Below are 21705 nucleotides of genomic sequence, written 5' to 3' on the forward strand. Positions count from 1 at the left end.
TCTGCAGCCCAGAAGCCAGGAACAGAACACAGCACTACTGGCAATGATTGAGAGAACTCAAAATTCAAATGAGAGAGGAGATGGAGTGAAACAGATGTGCCGTTGTTCAGCGAAAGCAGCATGAATACAGGGTAAGCACGCACAACCAAGCACCACCACACACAAAGCTATATACACGTGCATAGACAGCAGCGCCACTCAATCATTCTGGTCGAGGGCCAATCCATCAATGCTGGTTGACTAGGATCCAATCACCATTCCCAACAGGGCCAGAATGAACAAATGGCAGACAGCCTTTGAAGAAGCCCACTCTCTCATAGTAGATTGATGGGACAAATCTTGGGGCGGTTCATGAGGCATCCCATATTGAGACGAACATACCATAAAAAAATTCTCTGATGTCATTCGGCACTTTAAAAATAGCCCTTTAACCTTACTCTGTGTTTAAAGTGTGTATCTTGTCATTTTCGTTGCCAAACTGCGTACTTACTAAGAAGGTATTTTCACTATTAAACCTTAAGAAGCCCATTAGGATGCGTCATGAGTTTCAGTTTTATTTGTCCCCAGCGGATAACATTCATTTTCTTGTGTTTAATGCTGCAAAACATTCTAATTTCCTCATAGCAATGCAGAAATAACTTGAAATGAGTGCAAAATACAGCAACAGCAGACAAAAAAAAAAGCTTTAAAAGTTAAAAAAAAAAAAAAAAAAAAGTACAAAAACTTTTCTGAATGTCAAGTGGGGGATTAAATGGTGTGTTTTCAGTGTGTTAGCTGGCTATCGGGTCAGCTAGGAAAGATAATTACATCTAACTGGTTGACAGAATAGGCGAGCGTGAGAATGCTAGGCCTAAAAGGAACACAAGAAATGAAAGAAAATAAATTTGAGAGTAGCAAAAACATAAAACTAGGAAAAACATTTGTGTGACAGTTATAAGATGGAAAGCTCTTAGGATGGACAAAGGACTTTAAATTTAAGCTTTAGTTTTTTGTTTTGGGTCGGACAGGCAACAAACTGAATTAATCATTTTTGAATAACCAGATTAATCTTTCCATTAATTAGTATGCTGTGTTACTTTGGCAGTTTTACAGGGCAAGGCAGAGCCTTAAGTGAAAATCCTTGGGAAAATCCCTTAGTGTTCCTTTAACTGACTCTGAATAATTTAAAATGTATTATTTTTAACAACTCCATAATATTAATTGGCCCTTGCTGCACATTTTGTATTCATGAGGAAGCCCTCTTACCTAATAAAAAGGAGCCTTTCTGTAAATGTAATCAGCACTAACATTGAAAATCAAAGAGAATAGCTATTCATGAGGCTAGTCAGTCTCCACATCCGTTTTTCCAGTACAGTAACGGGACCCGATGTGGGGGTGTTATAAACCTTCAATGCCGAACTACAGCCTAGGTACTGCTGGCTCTTGTTACAGTATGGCCATTTAGTCTGTGTTTGTAGTAATTTTCCTAAAAAGTCACCCATATACATCTGCTGCACACATTAAACGCCTACACATGGTATGGTATTCATCCAAGAGTAAAAGTAAGGTGTTCAACCTCACTCTTGGTTACACAATGAAACAAACACACACTATTTCTTTGTCTGTCAAAGTTAAATGTTTAAATATTTAATATTTAAATAATAATTCATATTTATTTCAAATATTTAAATTGTAGTCTCATCTGAAAACACATACCAAATTAAACCAGCTCATGAATTCATTACAACTCTTTTGTTTCTTACATGCACACCCGGCTCCTAATTCTCTTGCAATCAGTCTGTTCCTACAAGTAATAATATACTTATACTTTTACCCCTTTGTGAAAGGTAAAGTTAAACATAATATAAACTCAAACTCTTCATGAAAATAAACACCAGAAGGCCAAGGGTACAGACTCAACCCTATTTATAACATGTTAAACATTCATTGTGTCTTCCTTTAATGCATCACTAGATAAGGGGCACAAAGTCCAAAGCAGCTTGCATGCGTTTCATCCACAAAATGAAAAACATTATAAATTTCTTTTCACGCAAGCTATTGAGTTTGTGCCTCTCTCATTTCAGTGACAAAATAAGCATGTGAACCTTTTTGATCATGCAACAAATCAGCAGTGCTCATTTAGTACATGGAATTGCATATTCTACCATTTAGAAAAGTAATTATTTATTAAACTTAAGGAATAATTAAGCTTCTGTAGCTATATATCTTACTTTAAAGTAGGTTGGTGTAAGAAAGTTTTGATTGCAGAACCCACAACAGAACTATGATTAAAATGTAGTCAGTAACAACTATGCATAATTGACACCAAAAGGAAGATGGAAATTGTTATTATTGAGGGTGACCATGGACAGATAAGATCAATCATTGCTAGCGTCACTTAATTTTCAAATATGTAAGAAACGCACAGGGTTAGAACCGACATCTGCATCTGCAGCAGCCCTTTTTTTTTTTAATTTAAAAATTTTATATAGATTTCAATATAGAGCCCCTGTAATAAGTCCCTAACTTTTTGAATGTTCATCTTTCATGTTTTTCTCTTCCTATCCCTTCCCTGAAATCATAGACATTTTTTTTCTTTATAAATGGATAGCTTCTTATTGCACCCCTAAACTATACAAATAATTATCCAAACAGCACCTGATACAACCTTTGAGTATCTATGGGTAGTTCGAACACAAGCTACCTGTCTCTTTGAACTTACACCAATGAGCGACAACGTCAAAACCACTGACAGGTGAAGGGAATAACATTGATTATCTCGTTACAATGGGGTGGGATATATTAGGTGGCAAGTGAACAGTCAGCTCTTGAAGTTGATGTGTTGGAAGCAGATGAAATTGGCAAGCGTAAGGATCTGAGCGACTCTGATAAAGGCTAAACCATGATGGCTAGATGACTGGGTCAGAGAATCTTCAAAAAGGGAGGTCTTGTGGGGCGTTTCCAGTATGCAGTAGCTAGAAACTACCAATGGTGGTCCGATGAAGGACAACTGGTGAACCAGCTATAGGGTCACGGGTATCCATGGCTTATTGATGCATGTGGGGAGCAAAGGCTGGCCCTTGTGGTCCAATCCCATAGAAGAGCTACTGCAGCACAAATTGCTGAAAACCTTAATACTCGCTATGACAGAAAACTGTCAGAACACACAGTGCATTGCAGCTTGCTGCATATGGGGTTGCGTATCCACAGGTCAGAGTGCCCATGCTGAACCCTGTCCACCGCCAAAAGCGCCTACAATTGGCGGATGATTGTCAGAACTGGAACATGGAGCAATGAAAGACGGTGGCCTGGTCTGATGGATCACGTTTTCTTTTACCTTGGGAAGAGATGGCAGCAGGATGCACTATGGGAAAAAGGCAAACTGGTGGAGGCAGTGTGATGCTCTGGCCAATGTTCTGCTAGGAAACCTTGGGTCCTGGCATTCATTTGGAAGTTACTTTGACACGCAACATCCTTTTAAACATTGTTGCAGACCAAGTACACCCCTACATGAGGATAATATTAGTGAGGTGGTTTTACTGTTGTGGCTGATCGGTGTATGTTGCTAGCTAGAAGAAATCTGAGGTGAGGGACATGAGAAGATTTGCAGTAGTTACGATAAGGGGCCAAGTCATGTCTCTCTTTTGACTTAGGTAGGTAATACGGCACAGCATATATTATGCTAAAACCATTTAATTTGGTAATAGACTTATTTCAGCTAAAAAAATAAGCTTACACTATCATCCAAAAACACAAACCACAAATATTATTTTGTGTATAAAATTTAGTGTTGTTCCTGCGTGAGCAAAATCAAGATGTTATGGAATTTGTGAGACATAAATTATTTTCATGAGTACATAAGGCACTCATGCACTTAAAAAACTTAATACATTTCAGCTGATTCATAGTCAAATTACATTTTTAAGACAATAGATCACAGATTAATCTAGTGTGCAATCTCACTGTTTATAAATAGGACAAGACAAGTGAGTGGGATCATGGAAGAGCAGAGAGGCAAACATAACAGAATTAGATGACGGGACAAATATTAAGACCAAAAACTAAGAGAAACTGGCCCCGAGCTACAGACAATTCTTACTGTCACACCCTGCTGGTGGGTCTAATCCCTATTATGAAGATTAATAACATACACATCAGCCAAAATTTACTGCATTATTTGGAGCTGTCCTTAGGCAAAACTGCTATTGACTTTTTCCGACTTTCTAGATTGACAGGAGCAATATAATACTCAACTTTCCTGGCTGTTTATTGACATTTGCTACAGGATTCGGGTCTTGTTCACTACTCCTCCTGTGTCAGCATCACACACAAACATTGTGTTGGTCCGTTAAACAGCTCAGTCAAATGGCAGCTGCAGTGTTGCTCTTGCTGATGTGAAGAAGCACATGCTCACATTAGAGCAGTGCACCAGAGGGGAGAAGAGCCTCAGGACAGACACCTACTGAGCTCTGGTCTGTGGCTGCCGCAGTGCTCTTTAATATCCAGCATGAACCCTGAAGTGTCAGTCTCTCCTGTCGTTTAATGATGGAGATAACCTTGAAATGTATCACACAGACGAGGAACTGTTTAATTTCACAGCGTTTCCTCTCTAATTTGCATATGGGCAATTTGTCTGGTACTCAACAGGCTTCAGACGATTTGTCTTCAGTTCATATTTGGATATATTCAGATTAATTGCAGCCTACACTAGACAAAAAGCTGGGTATTATGATTTATGAATTACACCTCACATTGATAGAAACATTATACTGTATAGTCTCATTTGGTAAACAGCTTATTGATGACTTTACTTTATGAATGTAGGAATATACATTATAAGTGGTGTATTGCTGAAAAATTTAAGTCTATATCCAATTTTACTACTTTGATTTTGCACAGAAAACACAGTATAATTGAGAACTAAACGCTGTGGGTTGAGGCTTCTGAAAGTCAAACCTTGCTGATACAAATCAACTATTTGCATTTTGACACTACCTGAAGCCATAATCCACACTTCATGAGTAATGAGACTGTAAGTTTGTAAAGATGGATTGTTGTATAACATACTCAACTCAGACTGACATAAAAAATTACCATAAGAAAAAATGTTTTTTTGTGACTGTCCTCTTAATATTTGTCTTTCATCCTTTAACTGCATTTAACAGAGAGCTAACGCCTAGAAAGCACAAAAGCACAAAGACATGCAGTAGGCTAACCAATATCAACTGCTTCACTTGATGATGTGAATTTGGTTGCTTTCAGCAGCATCAAAAGTTTTCTGAAAGTGTCAGGTGTTGGAGTTTCTCAAGAGTGTATGAATGCACCACATGCCATACCAATTCTCAGCCCCCACACAGACTGCTGAATCAAAGTGAAAAATCGCACAGCATGAACACATATTTGAATGGGTTTAAACATGCAAAAATACCAGTGTGATCTTTGAACATCATTATAAATGATGCAACAGTGAAGAAGAAGCAACAATGAATTCATCATTCTGTAGCCTAGGGTGCTCAGCAAAACCATAGAGGGATGCACTCATCCAAAATGTTAAGTACCATATTCACTTCTGCTCATCCCTATGAAAAATACAATAAAAAATTTCTCAAGTCACAGAAATTGCTCAACATATCTAGAAAAAACAAAATATCATACTGAACAATCCAATATAATCTAATATTGTTTGTAATTACCTGTTGAAATCCTATTACTGGAAAAATAATAGGCTGGTAATTACATTTTCCAGTTTATCGGTGGATAATTTATTGTTCTTGTGCTCCGTTACAAAAAACATATGGATGTCCAACCTATCTCTAACATATCAGTTCTTCTCTGCACTTGTTGCTGTTATTTAGGTTGTCACACAGCAACACATGTCAGAGCAACACATGCCTTATATTTATCAACCCAAACAGACTGACATATTATTGACAAACATTTACTTGCACTTAACATCTGCGACAAAGATTCCTGCAGATGAAAGCCTGAGGGAGCCAGATAATTGGCAAGACACAAATCAGAAGTTGAAAGGCCTGCCTTTCATTAAAACTTCACTGGTAAAATAAATACATTGATCTGACAAACCCAATTAAGTTATTAATACATATTAAGTGACGAATACAAAATAAGCCATAACACTTCTGTTGTATTAATTTAGTTTTCACAAGGTCAGTCACTGACGTGGTTCTCTTTGAAGCATTAGAACTAAGTGACTGCTCATTTGCTACCACCACAGGTCAGGCTGTCTCTAATCAATAGGCTCATCTCTTCCTTCAAAGACTAAACTCATTGGAATGCTCCAGAGGCTCAGGGGTGGAAGTATACACAGTCCTTGACCATACAGTATGCTGGTTAAAATGTAAATGAGCCTCTGAATAATGGGACAAGTCAGCAATTAATATGCAGATGCCCACAACTTATTTTTGCTTATCTTATAAATCTATTTTTTTGTTTGTTTGCATTTTGGAGGACTCCAGATTGTTGATTCTCAACCAAAACCCCTTTAATTCACCTAACCCCAATGTATGAAACGTCCCTGCGTCTACGACCTTGTTCCCATTCTTGACTTAAAATTTCCCTTGGGTGATAAAATCATATGTGGGTTTAGGTTCAGACCACTCCAGCCGAGTTCTGATGCAATCAGAATTTCCTGTGTGGTTAGATGACTGTCCTGAGCTGGCATCAGGGCCAATCCAGCCATTTTTCGATGGATCAATATCAGCTATATAAAACACTACGCATTGCCAATCCTTTGTTTGTTTCTAGCACACTAGCTATCAAGAATGTCCAAATGCTCTCCATTAAATTATAGTGACCATTACCCAATGCACAAAGATAAAATCCTGTCCAAAACTGCCACAGTAGTTAGACTAACACTCCTCGTTAATCAAAATTTTTACAAAACCATATGCTTAACAAAACATAATATAAAACTATCAGTGCAAAGTATTAATCAGCTATGCAGTAGTCAAAGATATTTAAAATGCTTTAGTGAAATTATACCCACTTTAAGTTATGTGTGCACTGAAGAGCTGTATTATATAGGAGATACTATATATGGGAATCGATTCAAGGACTAGTGGAAAGGTACTAGGTCTGAGCATAGCCTAATAGCTTCTGCCATCAAAACTGCCAACCTTACTCATGGACTACTTTTCTGCTGATGTATAAAGGACCTTTACAATTTTTCTTGATGAAAATAGCAGCATTAAAGTTTTTATTCATTTGGTTTTACCTATTGCAAACCAACACACCTGTAACCAGACACTAAGAAAAGAAAAAAATCCTATTAAAAAGTCCCCTAAATACCAATGTAACTTTTAGTGTGACTGTTTAGTGTCTTACCGTGTTCCTTACTTTCTCTCAGATATCATCCAAAGGTTTACCTCAGAAAGAGTCAATTAGAACTCCAATTAATTTTTCAATTAAAGTAATCTTATTTCCCAGCTAGCTGGACTTTACTTTGATGTTTATTTGTTTGGTTTTGTTGCTTCCTTTGGCAGATAAAGTATGCCTGTATATTACTTCCAGATCAGATCAATGTGCCTCAGCTTTGTGCAGGTATTAAAGATAGATAAGACTTGTAGCTAGCAAAAGTGAGAAATACTTTTTTTTTGGCAACACAGCTGCACATTAGTGTATGTCTTGTTATTAAACAATTGTATTTTGTTTTGCCTTATTTTTTTTTATCAGTATTTAGAACAAAGAGCTGAATATAAAACAAAGCATAATGTCATGTCAGTCACTACACATTGATAAGACAATTATAAAATGCCTGAAAAGAGTTGTAAAGGATGTTGAAGTATTACATTGGGCTGTTTTTAAATCAAAGATTGATGATCTTTTTCAACCTCCAAGAGCGAGAGACAACAAAAACTTAAACATCTTTCTTTATTTGCCTTCGGTCAGGCTCTCAGCAGGTCTCTTGCTTTATACTTAAAACCCCATCTTGTAAGCTTTGTATGGGTCGGCAAGTCTTGAGTTTTCCCTCTGTCACTTAACAGTTTCATATATGAGAAGCAATTGTGAATACCACTATCAATGCACCTCTACATCTAATTTGAAAATGTTCACTGAAAACAAAATGTTGCACGGGGATTAATTTGCCGTTATTTAACTTTGATGTGATATTCTTGCAAAATTTTAATTCCTGAATATTTCTGAATAGATGCACTTTTTCTGCCAAATATTCCCATGCTTTGCCTTATCTCCAAAGCACTGTACCCAAGGGTGAAGTTATCAACAATGTTTTTGCCAAGCCACAGTAAGATCAAAATGTTAAAAGTGATCAAAAGCCTTATTTGAGTCAAATGGAAGATAGCCTGAGCAGTTAAATGAAAATGTGACAATATTAAATAAATGTAAATAGGACAGAAAAATTATTCTACTTCTGTCTAGTTTCCATTGAGCAAGATTTTTTCAATTCACGCCCCACCCTCACTTTACCACCCATTAACCACATGAGAAAAAACACCCAACATGCCCAGCAGACATGTTTTAAAGAAAAGGTTTAAGGAATCCTCTGCAAAAACATGTATACGAAGATTTAAAATATGGCTGATCACACTGTTGATACAAAATGGAAAAGACCATCCTATTCTCTATTTTGTGCACTAAACATATGTCTAGTTGTTACTCTATTCCGTTCACTTCCATACAAGACCGAAAAGGATTAACCATTCCCTGGGATTTCTCTAACTTGGCCCAAATCACATGAGGTGAGTTAGCACAGAAGACTACACAGCAAAGCAAGGAAAGAGGAGAAAAACAAGCTAATCAAGATAAAGAGACGGGGAACCAAGTGAGTCCAAGCCACGCTGCCAAGCCACCAGATAAAGATCTGTCTGACACATAGCCTTTAAATAATCCACTTTTAAGTACACCATTTAGAAACATTAACTTCCAGCTTTGAAAAGGTGATTTTCTGATGAAGGCGCAGGAGGTTTAGAAGATGGATGATAGCATGGTAAGACACCATGTGGAGACCTATGAGACATACAGACTTAGATGTCACTCATTAAAACCCAAAGCAATTGCTGCTGATCCCCTAGAGAGTTCCAGCGACTCCTTGGAGAGACAAGATGTGAGTTCCCTCTCTGCCTTTATGTAGATCTTACATAACAATGGTGAGACAGAACTGGGAATTTTCTAAAGGGGTGGACTGCAACACTAGAAGCAGGTGATGTTGGCTAAAACATTCTGTCAGTTTGCATTTTAAACGCTTCACAAAGTAAGTCAAAACCGGTTTGTGCAACCCTTGTTTGCAGTCTGACTATCCCGCCCCCAGTTCTGCCAGACCCTGCAATTCTGATGAGAACAAGCTAAACACAATAACAGGAAAGAACATGCTTGATGTGAAAACATACAGGTAATTCAGTCATGACTATAATCTGTCCATTAGTAATTCTTGTTGACTTAATAATGAGACTGACGAATGCTTGCATGTAAAGCATAAGACCATCTATGTGTAATACGCAGGAATCAGCGTGGGAATCAGACAGGAGTTTGTCTGACTTAAAAAGAACTAGAAAATTATTTTCCCTTCTGAGGGGCTCAGTTAAATTGTTTGCCATGTTAATTGCTTTGTGACAATTGAAGGCTTTAAATAAATCTGCACCATTTCAAGTGACTCAAGCTTTTTCAAACATTTTTAGTTTACTCTGTCAATTAATTATCTCACACATTGTCGGCCATATTACCTGGCTTAAAGTAGAAATTCAGAACTGCTGGGAGGCCCCAAAACACAGAAATGGATATAAAGCTAATTAGTGACGAAGACACATACAAAGCAATCAGCACTCTTTCTTGAGATTTAAGTATCCAGAAGGGCTTAACCACACTATTTCACACTACTTCAGAGAGGAGAGTTTTCTCTTAGATTCAAGATTAAAAGGAACAATTTTCAGGAGGCAATTCCTATTTTTCTGACAATGGTTCCTACTTCAAGTAAAGGATAAGGTTCATATCTATATATAAGCCTTGACAACGAAAGATAAAGGTGGAAAAACTGCTTATCCTTGTGCTTGACATATTAAGAACAATAGGCTACTTCTTTCATTCTGCAACTCTGGTGTCATAAATTTAGTTCTCTTTCTTTTTCTTCTAAATAAATGGCCAGAGTAAACTTAAACTGATGATACACAGATTGTGAGCAGTGAAGTGGGGAAGTGTGTGTATACATGTGAGTTTGTGTGCGTGTTCAGGCATGTGGCGGTGGTGGGGGCTCACACCTATGCTGGAAAAGAGAGCCTAGCTGTTCAGTGCATCTTGAGTTATAAATCAGTGCCTTGGTCAACCTGGCCGAGAGCATTTTTAAACCCATTTGAAGAAGATAATGCCAGCTATTCCTCCCAGCCCCAGGGACAGGAGAACCAGCCTCATGAATCATTGCCCTTTTAGAGGAGCAAGAGCATGGATCTCACCTTGCTGTGTCCATAGGGTCCTCTTGACTCTTCCTGATAGGTAGAAACAAAGGGTGGCAATGAAGGAAAATGTTTGAACTATGACCAAGGAGTTCCAAACATCAAGTTACAAAGTGCTGACAATAACCAGGTTCTGGTTCTGGCAGTGCCACTTCTATAGTAAACTACTGTTACTCAGCTAGGTAGGAATACAATATTGCCAAATACATAAAGGGTAAGTACTTTATTTCAAAGCTAAGATAACTTGCATCTATAATAAGTAAGGATTTTGCATCAGTTCACTAGATAACAAATCTAAACTGCATATGTCTTTGTATTAGTGCCAGGGAATCAGGCAATTTTACTGAGTGAGTACAATGAGATATCTCCTTGACTTGATGGATGAATGGCATTACCATATCATACTTTTCAGACAAAAAATATAATTCACTCGTGTTATACAGAGACAGGACAAAGCTTTAGAGATAGTATAAATAAAAGGAAAAATCTACATTTGGTGTAATGCTTCCTTGTTATCACACCAATATGACTGTTCGCCACAGATGTCTAATAATTATACTGTTTGTAACATTATTGCAGGCAGAAAATTAAATTATAAGGCCTGTTCCGTAATAGTTAGACTTGATTGACTATGTTGAAGGGAAGATAAATTGGCCAGGCCAATACATCAGACGGTATCTTCTTACTGAATATATATCGGTATCCGAGTAAATTTTTTTTGCCAATAACTAACAAGAAACTGTAGAACAAAGATGCCAAAGATAAGTCTTAGTTAACTTAGAAACCATGTCACTGTTAGATAGTTACAGCAAAAATGTTATGCTCAGTCTTTAAAAGGTTTTTAAAAGATTCTTATTAAAAAATGCTTGTTTATGTTGGGTGTTATGTATGCTTATTAGAATTTTCAACTCTAAAAAAAACTATATTATTTAATATATATTGACTATAAGACTGTGAGAGTATTTTGCCAAAAAAGCAGTATATAGTGTATTTGGATGCTATATAACCATGTAATAACAATTTTGGTTTGGGAGTTGGTAATATTTCACTAATGCCAAAGTCTAAAGAAATTATATATGTTAAGTTTTACTGCTATCATTAGATTTAAAAATACAGACCTGCAGACTATAATGTCCTACATGACAAGGATTTTCTAAGGTGTTTAGCTACACAGTTAAACATTTCAGCATTTCTGGCTGACTTGGTTGAGCATTTGACTCAGTTGAGCTACAGGGAATTGTGAAATGTCCTTTCATAAAACCTCCTTTCGACAGGCATCTTTTTCCCTTCAGGGGTTCAATACATGGAACTCCTTTTCTGCATAACTTGCAGTGGATCAAAACTGAGATCATATTAATTCCAAGTTTCTGAATCTGATCAGGGATGTAATTATGCATGATCTGGTGTCAACACTTAGAATTTGATGAACACATTCATTTTTATGTGTATTTTATATTCATGTTTGTTTCTGTAATGGTATATGTATTTTGTCAGGCACTGTATATGTATTTTTATTTAATAAAACTGCATCAGTGGTACACATAGCAAATTAGCTCAGGCTGTAAATAATATGATATTTAGCATTAGCTTTTTTATCAAAATAGGCAAAAAATTAAATTATATATACATACACACACACACACATATTTGCATACATACACACACACACACACACACACGTATACACACACACACACACACACACACACACACACGTATATACATTTATTTATTTTTTTATTTGGAGGATCTACCACATTCATTCATGTGGTGCAATGGAAAATAACCTGTCGACCTCGTTGAAATGGAAAACAGTCTTTAACAAACAACAAATATACAATAAATCCCATTCATTACAGTTAAAGCCAAATGAGTTTCCCTCCCTCCACCACTAAAGCCACTCTATAACCTCATGCTGTGTTATTCCATTACTTTGTGTCTACAGTTAGGAAAACTTGACATGATTTCAGCTGTGCACTACAGTGTTTAACCTTGAAACGTACTTATTCTGAGTCTGATGAATGCTGGTAATGTGCAACTACATATTGGGTCATTTATATTATCACAGCCCATATTTATATATAAATAGGATACAGGAAACAACTTATCATTTCGGTCACTGCACGGACATTCCATTAAAGCAAGTTCAAAAGTTCCAGCGCTTCCTTATTCTCTGTAACGTCATTTACTTGCACAGAGATATGAGAGTGGAACAGTGAAACCATGCCCCTGATGGAAAGTATTATGAATTTCAGCCTTATCTGTTGGCAGTTTTCTTACTTTAAATAGTATGTGATTAATTTAAGTAAGTTTTTTAACAATTACTGCAGTATGGTTAATATATCTTTTGTTGAGAAAGGCATTCTATGAAATCTAAGCATGAAAGGGGTTATATTGATGGGCTAAACGGACAAAAATTATTCGTAGTAACGACTGCACTATTATTTTAAATTCAGTATTAACTATAGTATTCAAAATCTCATGACAAAATGTCTACATGCACATCCCTTTGGGTGGAATTTTTTACTATTTTACTTTAATAAAATGTTCTACATGTATATATTATAGAGTAGAAGAGAATTAAAATCACATGCATGTTTGTGGCAAATGTGTCCGTGTTAATTGTCATAACTTTTCAGTGTCAAACTGTGTCATACTTGATAACAGCACAGATGTTAAAGATATACTGTATGATGCGTTTCTTTACAGTCTGGCCATATGAAGCATTCTTCATACAATTCAGCATTTGTCAGGCACAAGCTAGAGCCCAGAGACTAAATTATTTACACTGAAGTCTTTAAATTTTTTGTGCCATTTAAGACCAGCTGTGAGAACAGCACTCTTTTTAGCATTGCTCAGCCCTTAATTCAGTCCCTGAATTATTGCATTACTTGGCTTTATTAGAGTCACTCATCTTCACTTACATCATATGTTTGGGTTTAATCAAATCACGCCATCTTGAAAAACGTCTCGGACATTAGCTTTGAAGGCTTTCTAGACAGTCTATGCTCTAAGCAAAGGCCACAGGCCAAGGACAGCATTTGGACAGCAAGAGAATTATTGCCAATGAAGCATCATCTTTACAGCTTATATGTAAAAGTGCGGTAGACAAGAGGAAAGAAATATTCAGACTGACATTAGCAAAATCCTGTTTATTTCCAAGTATGCCATCTTTATTTACTGTTCTTACTTATTCATTGCTTGTCCATGAGCTCTAGTGTGACATAATGACATGCTGTCGACACTAATGGTCTCTGATGGAATCAAGGCTCTGTCAGGAGGACACAGTAAGTGCTCAGAGCCAAGGCCCTTGGTAGCCCTCCACGGACGAAGAGCTGTCATTTCTGTCCCTCACTGCCAAAAAGCCCCGCCTCCACTCCCTAAAATCCTATCCATCTGCCCTACCAGCGGGACTGACAGAGTGCAAGCAATGCACTTTTCTGCCATTCACCGTTGTGCTTTAGCACACCCAGCTAGTGGCAATGAGGGTTCCTGTGTCAGAGTCTTCGCTTGCCACAATGAACTCGTGGTCAGTTAGTAATTTTTTTTGCTTCTGTATGCATATAATTACTTTTAGGTTATCTTGACACAGTAACCATAAAGTCAGCCTCATATAACTGTCTTGACTGCCAGTCATGAACTACCTTTACCGCTTCCATAAGCTAAAAGCCACCTGGTGGAGTGTTCAGTTCCTTTTCAGTCAGTATGATTTTTGCACCTGAAAGTGCACACAAAATCTCTGTCCATGTGCTTGTATAACCGTATTCTTGCCAAAACTGGTAATGGCTTGGACAGAGATTCCCTTGAGGAAAGGAGCTTTTTAGAGAAAAAAAACACATGGAAAAGCTATGTTGTGCTGACATCCTTCCAATGAAAGAAAGCATGCAAGCTAAAACACGCAGTCATGATCCCTTCTCCACAAACATGAATAAAATGCTGTTAAAGCATGTTCACAACAATAGTGAACAATAAAGTAAATGCAAGACTAATAGAACTAGTTTTCTATCTCTCAAAGGATATTTTTGCTAGCATGTGCTGCTAATATAAATTGCTGTTGATAACCATTAAGAATTCAGGCCAAACTCAGTATGAAAACTGGCTCATTGTTCTTTGTAGTCAACATTTAATCTACATAACCTACGTGAATTTGTCATTTCTCTTCCATTTTGAAGCATGGAGTGTGTGACATTTAAGTCTAGCCTGATAAGACGGCTGACTGTTTGACCTTCATGTAATGGTCTGCATCAATTCTGGTACAACCTGTGTGTGTGTGTGTGTGTGTGTGTGTGTGTGTGTGTGTGTGTGTGTGTGTGTGTGTGTGTGTGTGTGTTCTAATTAGATAAGAACCTGAAAAGAATAGGTTGACAATGACAAGCAAAATGAATGACACCAGCCGGCGAGCAATTGCTCCATTTGTCCCCATCCAGTGTTGTCTGAAATGAAAGAGTGCGTCATCTGTGCACTTCTCCTGACTGGGCAAATGCACGGTAAAGGTATTGAGGTCTTACAGGCATGTCGCATGTTCCTGTCAACTCCCTGGTATAATTTAACAATACACAAAGATCTGATATAATGGCCTACTGTGCCATAACCCAGGAGGAGTAACTATAAACAATCTATGTTAGGATTTCAAACGAAAGATTTCATAACCCACAAGAGACAACTGTAGAGGACATGAAGTTTTTTGGGCTCTAATGATTCATACAATTCACAGTTCGATTTAATGCATTACAGTGGCATCACAATTGTATATATTTTCAGCATTGCAAAAACTGCCTGAAATGAGTCTCACATTTCCTTTTTTCAGTTTTCTATAACACTCAGCTTTATGAAAGTAGAAAAGTATAATATTTAAGATCAGAAAATGAAACAGTGGAGTTTTGCGCCATTTCAAGTGGTTTCTCAGTAGGATGACACAAAAATAAAGCAGCACTTCATAATACAACAAAGGCAACCACATGTGGTGTCAAAACAGGACACTTGAGCAGAACAATCCCACCACTGTATTGTTTAAAAGATACTGAGTAAATTGCATGGTCAATTGTTTGATTCATCTGATGTACCAGATCAAGTACAAAGCACTTAGTGATACTAAATCGTTATACTCCAAGAACGCATTTTATCATCAGTCTACACAGTCTATCAATACCATTTATTAATGTTCTCATGCAACTTAAGGTCAGACAAATTTTATAATACTGCCAATATATGAGGCCAATACTGGCCATTGTTTAACTCTTACAAGTTCTGAAAGCCCAGGGTGAAGTCTTCAAATTGCAGTTCTGTCCAAATAACAGCCTGAAACTTTCAGTTAATTAATTAACCAGTTTTTTCAGCTCTACAATTCATTTAATTTTAGTTGCAGATAGTCGACACATGTAATACTGTATTACCTTGATGAAAACGGTTTTTTCCTACACTACAAGCAGACTTGTCAGTAGTGAGTAAGCACCTGACTCATCAAGCACACACAAACCTATAATTACTATGTTTGGACAAAAACAATCATTTTTTTTCCCATGGTTGAGCTAGCAATGCCGCTGATTTTAATACCAGTTTTCTAAACACACTTATTTATATTTAACTATTTAAGCATCATTAATAATGACTGAAAAAAAAAAAAAATCACAAAAAAGATATTACAAGCACTTACATCTGCCACTAGCATTCTACTTAGAATGAAATGCTTCACATTAATACTTTTTAAATGTCATTGGAGAGAAGTAAAAAGGTAAACAAGGATAAATAATAATAATTTAAAAAAAACTACAACACCCAAAAACAACCCACTTTTATGTTTTGGTTTTTAAAAGTTTAAATTGGATGACCTGTGTGATGAGAACGCAAAGCCATCTGGACCATCTGAGATCACAGGGATGGCAACAGTTGCTATATATCTCACTACAGACTTCGTCATGAATGCCAATGGGCGGCTAACTTACATTATGTGTATGATATTCCACAGTTGTCTCAAAGTTCCATTTCTCACATCAAAAAATCTCTCAACAGCAAAAAGAGCAGTGATATGTTTGAGCTGTTGGAAAGAAATAAACTGAGGACTTGAAACCTTGACCTACTTCTTATCTATGATTTCTACATTGTGAATGTGCATGAAGAATCCAATTTAATTAATCAAACATTAATTCCTTCTAATGTCAGCTGTGGTTATGTTGACAATGGTATCTACACTTTACCACTTTTAAAATGGTCATCGGTTCACAAAAACAAAAAGTGAAAATATTCAAATTCAGACTTAAACCATCCTTACCAACCCAACCTGATTCAAAACCTAATAAAATGAAAGAATGGTGCCACTATTTACTGTAACTTAATACATTCTTTAGTTGTTTCACAATAAAGCCATTGTCAATTATTTTTGCCAAAAGCATTTTACTGTGACCTGCTAATGTTGAGTTTTAGTCATTAACAGTGGCATTACCAGAATAGTGACATCCTAAAGGTTCAGCCATCAAATTCCAACATCCTTCACTTGTCAGCCTTCACACTTTTTCCTTCTAAAGAAGTCTGATAATCTTGCTCTTAAGCAGCACTTCTGACACTGCAATGAGGCTTAGCTGGTAAAAAATATAATTAAGGCTACTTGGTCCATTTATCTAATGGCTACCTACTAACAAATGTTGATAAGAAAAAGCACAAAAATGTTTCAAGGTCTCGACACAACTATTTGCCTAAGCTAATTTTCACAGAATTGGGACTACAGCTCTGATTTACACATAATGGCTGGAGAAAAAAGCTCTACCATTTACAGAAAAGGCTGTATAATTCAAAGCAGAAGGACCCCTATATCTAGGAGGTCCTTCCACGTAAATGAAAAACAGACAGAACTGATTAACCTAACATTTGACCTTTCAATTTCATTCATATTCACTGCATCACTCAGCAGCACTGACATACTTTGAAGTAAAAACAAATCACACATGGAATGGATAAAAATAGGCCTCGTGGTAGCGTAGGCCATTTTTAGGCTGTGTGTCTGTTTCCACTTTCCCCATTGCAGGGGTGTTCTGTAAAACATTGGTGTAAATGGTTTATAATGCCACCAGTGGACTCTGAAATGGGAGACCTGGTTTCAATCAGCAGTCAAATTGCTCCTACATTACCCTCGCAGACAGAGTAGTAAATCACTCTTTGCCTCTATGCTGCGGACGTTAAGGAACAAGCATTGTTAAAAATCCACCAAGCGTGCTACTAAGAGCACCCTGTCTCTATGTGGGGATGGGATGCTAAACAGGACAATAGCATTTGCTCAAGGCCCGATAGAAGAAAGAGTAAAACATCCTGATGTCTAAGCAGAAATTCAGCACATTTTTTATCTGTAGCAGAGTCTGAATCTTGAAACCTACAGTAACTGACCTGGATTTGCAGCCTTGTATGTATACTTTAGCTTACAGGCTAGCTCCTTTAACCCCCATGCCAAAGAGTTCCATCACAACCAGTTTGAACCAGTTTGTCTGGTTAAAAAGAGTCCTAGTTTCTCTGTGCCAACGCCCTGACAGTGGGCCAGTGAGGCATCTCAGAGCAGTTATAATTCCCTATAAACTGGAGAAACGCTGATCCCACCCACCACAGACCAACACACTATGGGCAAAACCTCTCATTAGAACTCCAGGCCCTGAAATTACCAAGATTTTACCCATATGGAAAGCATGAGAAAGCTTCAGCTGGGAGAGGGTTGTGCCGAGGTGTTTTTCAGCGTGTGGCCACAGAGGAGCTGGGGATCTTTAACAGTGCCATTCAGTACGGCCCCTGCCAGGGGCACCAGTAAATGAGGAAGCTGAGGCAGATGCTCTGGCTTCTAGCCCCAGACCAGGCCTGTTAGGAAATTCCCTACACAACTACATACAAATGCTCACACAGGTCAGGGATGTAGCCAGGTCAAAAAACAGAACATATGCAGCAAAAAAATGTGATTAAATCTTTTTGGTTGGTTAATGGTGTCAGTCAATTGACAGGTCTTTCCATAAAAGGAATAATAACCATCAACAACTGTATCCATGATGTTTTCTGATTCTTTTTAAGGTTTATTAACATCAGTAAAGGTTAGAGAAAAGTATAGATAACAGGCCTATATTTTGAATCATAATCAGTAGAGAAACAAACAAAATGTTGATTATCCTCTAGGTCAGTCTCTTCAGTTATATGTGTTATATATGTATAATTTATATGGTGAAAAAAATCCAGGCCTTAAATTAAACTTCAGTTTCTATATTTGTTAAGTGAAACTACAGTTCAAACATTGCAGTTGAGGAGGCTACAATGTCGGTTAGCTGATGTTTGGTTATTGTTTCTATGTAACCTAGCTTTTACTAGTATTTAGCAGATGACGTCACCAGCTATGGGCCCAGGCACTTTTTCAAAAACCCCCAACAGAAACACCAAATGAACTGTTTACTCATCTGGAACGAGAAAAGAAATAAACAAAAGAAGAAAGATGTAGTGATCCATTGTGGGCCACCCTGTAATCCCTCAGGAGTCATGGGGATTAGGTCAAGTAAATCAAATGTATTCTCTTGAATCATCTTCGTTTTGAAGTGGTTTGATTATAAGTAGGCCTAATAGCCAATAATCAGCAAATAAACACTGGTGCCTACTAGTGCTTAAAACATGCTGAAAAACATTAACATGTATACATTTAACATAAAATATTAACATATTTTATAGAAAAAGATAATATAGTCAAAGATTGATTCTGTAATGGCTTTCAAGGGACACAAAAGGAAAGAAGAAAAAACCAGAATAAACACAGTAAGAAAACCCTGCAGCTTCCCTACAATATCTAGCCAATATGATTGAAGAAAACCTTAATGCTTCAGAAGCATAGCTTCTAACAGGCCTGTCAACACAGATTTTAGTGATAAAATATCCATCCAACCACAGGTAACTGTGCTTCAAATCTTGATTCAAACGGCACCAGAAAGAGTCACCTGCTTTACGAAAGAAATTACAGTGGGTCTCCACTAATCGGCATGTATTCTCCCGTGTCAATGAAATAACTTACATGTAAAAGCCATAATGTCGTACATTAGGTTGACCCTCTGAGGCTTCATACAGTTGTACTGTACAGTACATTTGTACTGTATGAAGCTACAGCCTACAGGGAAGTTTAATATCAAATTACCCAAAATCTAGAATAGAATTACACCATGTCACTTTCTTTTCAACTGGCAGGAACTGAAGGTTAGAAACCCAAACATGCAATGGGGCCTAGGATTCATTTGCAGAAAGCCTCTGATGCAATTCCAAGAAACTAACCCCCCCCCCTGTATCATCCTGTTACAGTTTGGCTCATAGTTAATTCTCTTCATTGTGTCTGTGACAGCTATAATCGGACTTATGTATTGATAAAGGATGGCCATGAGGCTACTTCAGCATGTCACTCACCCTGTAAAATTGCTTCCCATCTTTTCTTTAAATAAACCCAACAAGGGCTGCAGGCTTGATGCAGTGCTGAGAATCTGTCTGTACATCCACCCAGTGAAACACACCCCCACCCCCTAAACCCATTCTGGATCTGTTCAGTATCTAAAGAGGGCTTTAGGCTATTCAATGACACACGTGCAAAAGCTGACACAAAAATTGTTTTAAAAGTGAATTCTCTAGTGGATAATTATTGAAATGTATGTTTTTGCCACAGCTGCAAGGAGAAAATTCATGACATCAAACCTGTCTCCGCAGCCTGTGCTGCAGCAATAGTGATTTTTGAGGGCAGCTGAATGACACATACATGACAGGAGCTTTTGCAGCTGATGGGCATCCAGGAACTCGAATACCGGTCTCTGGTAATGATAAATAAAGAAAGAGCAAAAGATTTCACATGCCGGGGGCGCTCAGGTGCTCGCTGACATGCTCTTGCATTCATGCACATGAAGTGAAAAGCCAGGTTTGGAGGGAGCCATGGCACCTTATGGCCAGTTGTTTTCGATTTTTCTGGGATCAAATTACTACATTGCAATTAGATTTTTTTTAAACAAAAAAACAAAAAACAAAAAAAAAACACAAAAAAAAAACAAGTGACGACAGGCTCACGTCCCACAGACCACCACTGCTCCTACTTATTATTTCAGCAGAGATCCCATCCTCGACAGATTTTCTGCTTGATTGAAGCATTCATCCCTGCAGACTACAGCTACGTCAATTTGCTCGCTGGAAAGTGCCTGCGCTCAGTTCATCGCCAACTCTGCACAGACCCCTATATCGCAAAATCACTTGTGAAATAAGTGACTGAGCCGAATACTCTCGCCCCCTTCTTTCTCCACTCACCTCGGACTCTGTGGATATATTTTTTGTTTTGTTAAAATGGCTGAAAAAATAACATCGGCGAGATGCTTTCAAGCATGCTCTCAATGCGACCCGCTCCCGCTCGGCAGTGAAATGAAAGTTGTTAACGGCGGTGCACATTCAGAGTTAGCACAAACGAAAACAGCAACAAACTGTGTGCGTGGCTGTCTGGGGTTAGCCGGAGCCCGACTCTGCCAGACGGAGCCGACTTACAATATCCAACCGTTCCCGTCGCACCTTTTTTTTTTTTTTTTTTTTCAAAAGCGTTTTCAAAGTATTTCCAGTTCGTAAAGCACTCTAAACAACAATTAATGAATCCACGCAGTTAGCTAACTTTCTGAAATTGAGGTAAAGGCAACGCAAAGAAAAGAAAAGAAAAAGCTGCGTCTCAAGTTCAATGGGGGGGGGGGACATTCAAAAAAAAAAAAAGATAACGGTGCACTTACTGAATCTCCTCTTTGTCACCGCCGTTGGCATTTCTCTCCTGCTCCGAACCACGACGTTTAGTCCCGTCTTCGGTTGGTAGCAAGCACAAAAACCCACTTCATGTAATTCACGGCCACGAGACAGAAGACTCAGAAACCAACCCCGGGAAGTAAAACAGAAGAGGAGGAAAAAAAAGATACGAGTCCACTGCCAGAGGAACACGAGGTCCTATCCTGGTCGGCCGACCGGGGTCGTGGATACTGGATCTATTCGTGGCAGCTCCCGTGTCTCGCTGCTAACGGGTTAACGTCAGCCTCGCTCGAGTGTTCAGTGTCGCCGCATGCACGCGAGAAGGCGACACAAAAAAATAAATAAATAAATAAAAATAAAATAAAATAAAATAAAATAAAATACTGTTGCTTCTCTCCTTGCGAGAAAGATGTATTTTCTTGCAAGTTGATTCGCAAGCACAAGTCTAAATAGTCCCCGCAGACGGAGCTGTGGACGGTAGGGGAGTTGTTACGTCGCTCCCCGCACGGTCACGCTTCTTTCTGCCTCTGTGGAGAAAACAAATACAGGT

The 21705-nt window shown here is 37.9% G+C and overlaps 1 protein-coding gene across 4 annotated transcripts in view; it reads right to left on the bottom strand.

Annotated features, from left to right (window-relative positions):
- The window catches only part of LOC120798643 (receptor-type tyrosine-protein phosphatase F), a 165169-nt gene extending 143709 nt beyond the window's left edge, over nt 1–21460 (bottom strand). For all 4 annotated transcript variants that reach the window (XM_040143076.1, XM_040143074.1, XM_040143075.1 and 1 more), the window contains exon 1: nt 21146–21460. The gene's annotated coding sequence lies outside the window, so the exon portion shown is untranslated. The remainder of the gene's footprint in view (nt 1–21145) is intronic.
- Between the last annotated feature and the right edge of the window lie 245 nt (nt 21461–21705).

The sequence above is a fragment of the Xiphias gladius genome, chromosome 14 (genome assembly GCF_016859285.1).
Source record: "Xiphias gladius isolate SHS-SW01 ecotype Sanya breed wild chromosome 14, ASM1685928v1, whole genome shotgun sequence".
In the NCBI taxonomy this organism is placed as follows: Eukaryota; Metazoa; Chordata; class Actinopteri; order Istiophoriformes; family Xiphiidae; genus Xiphias; species Xiphias gladius.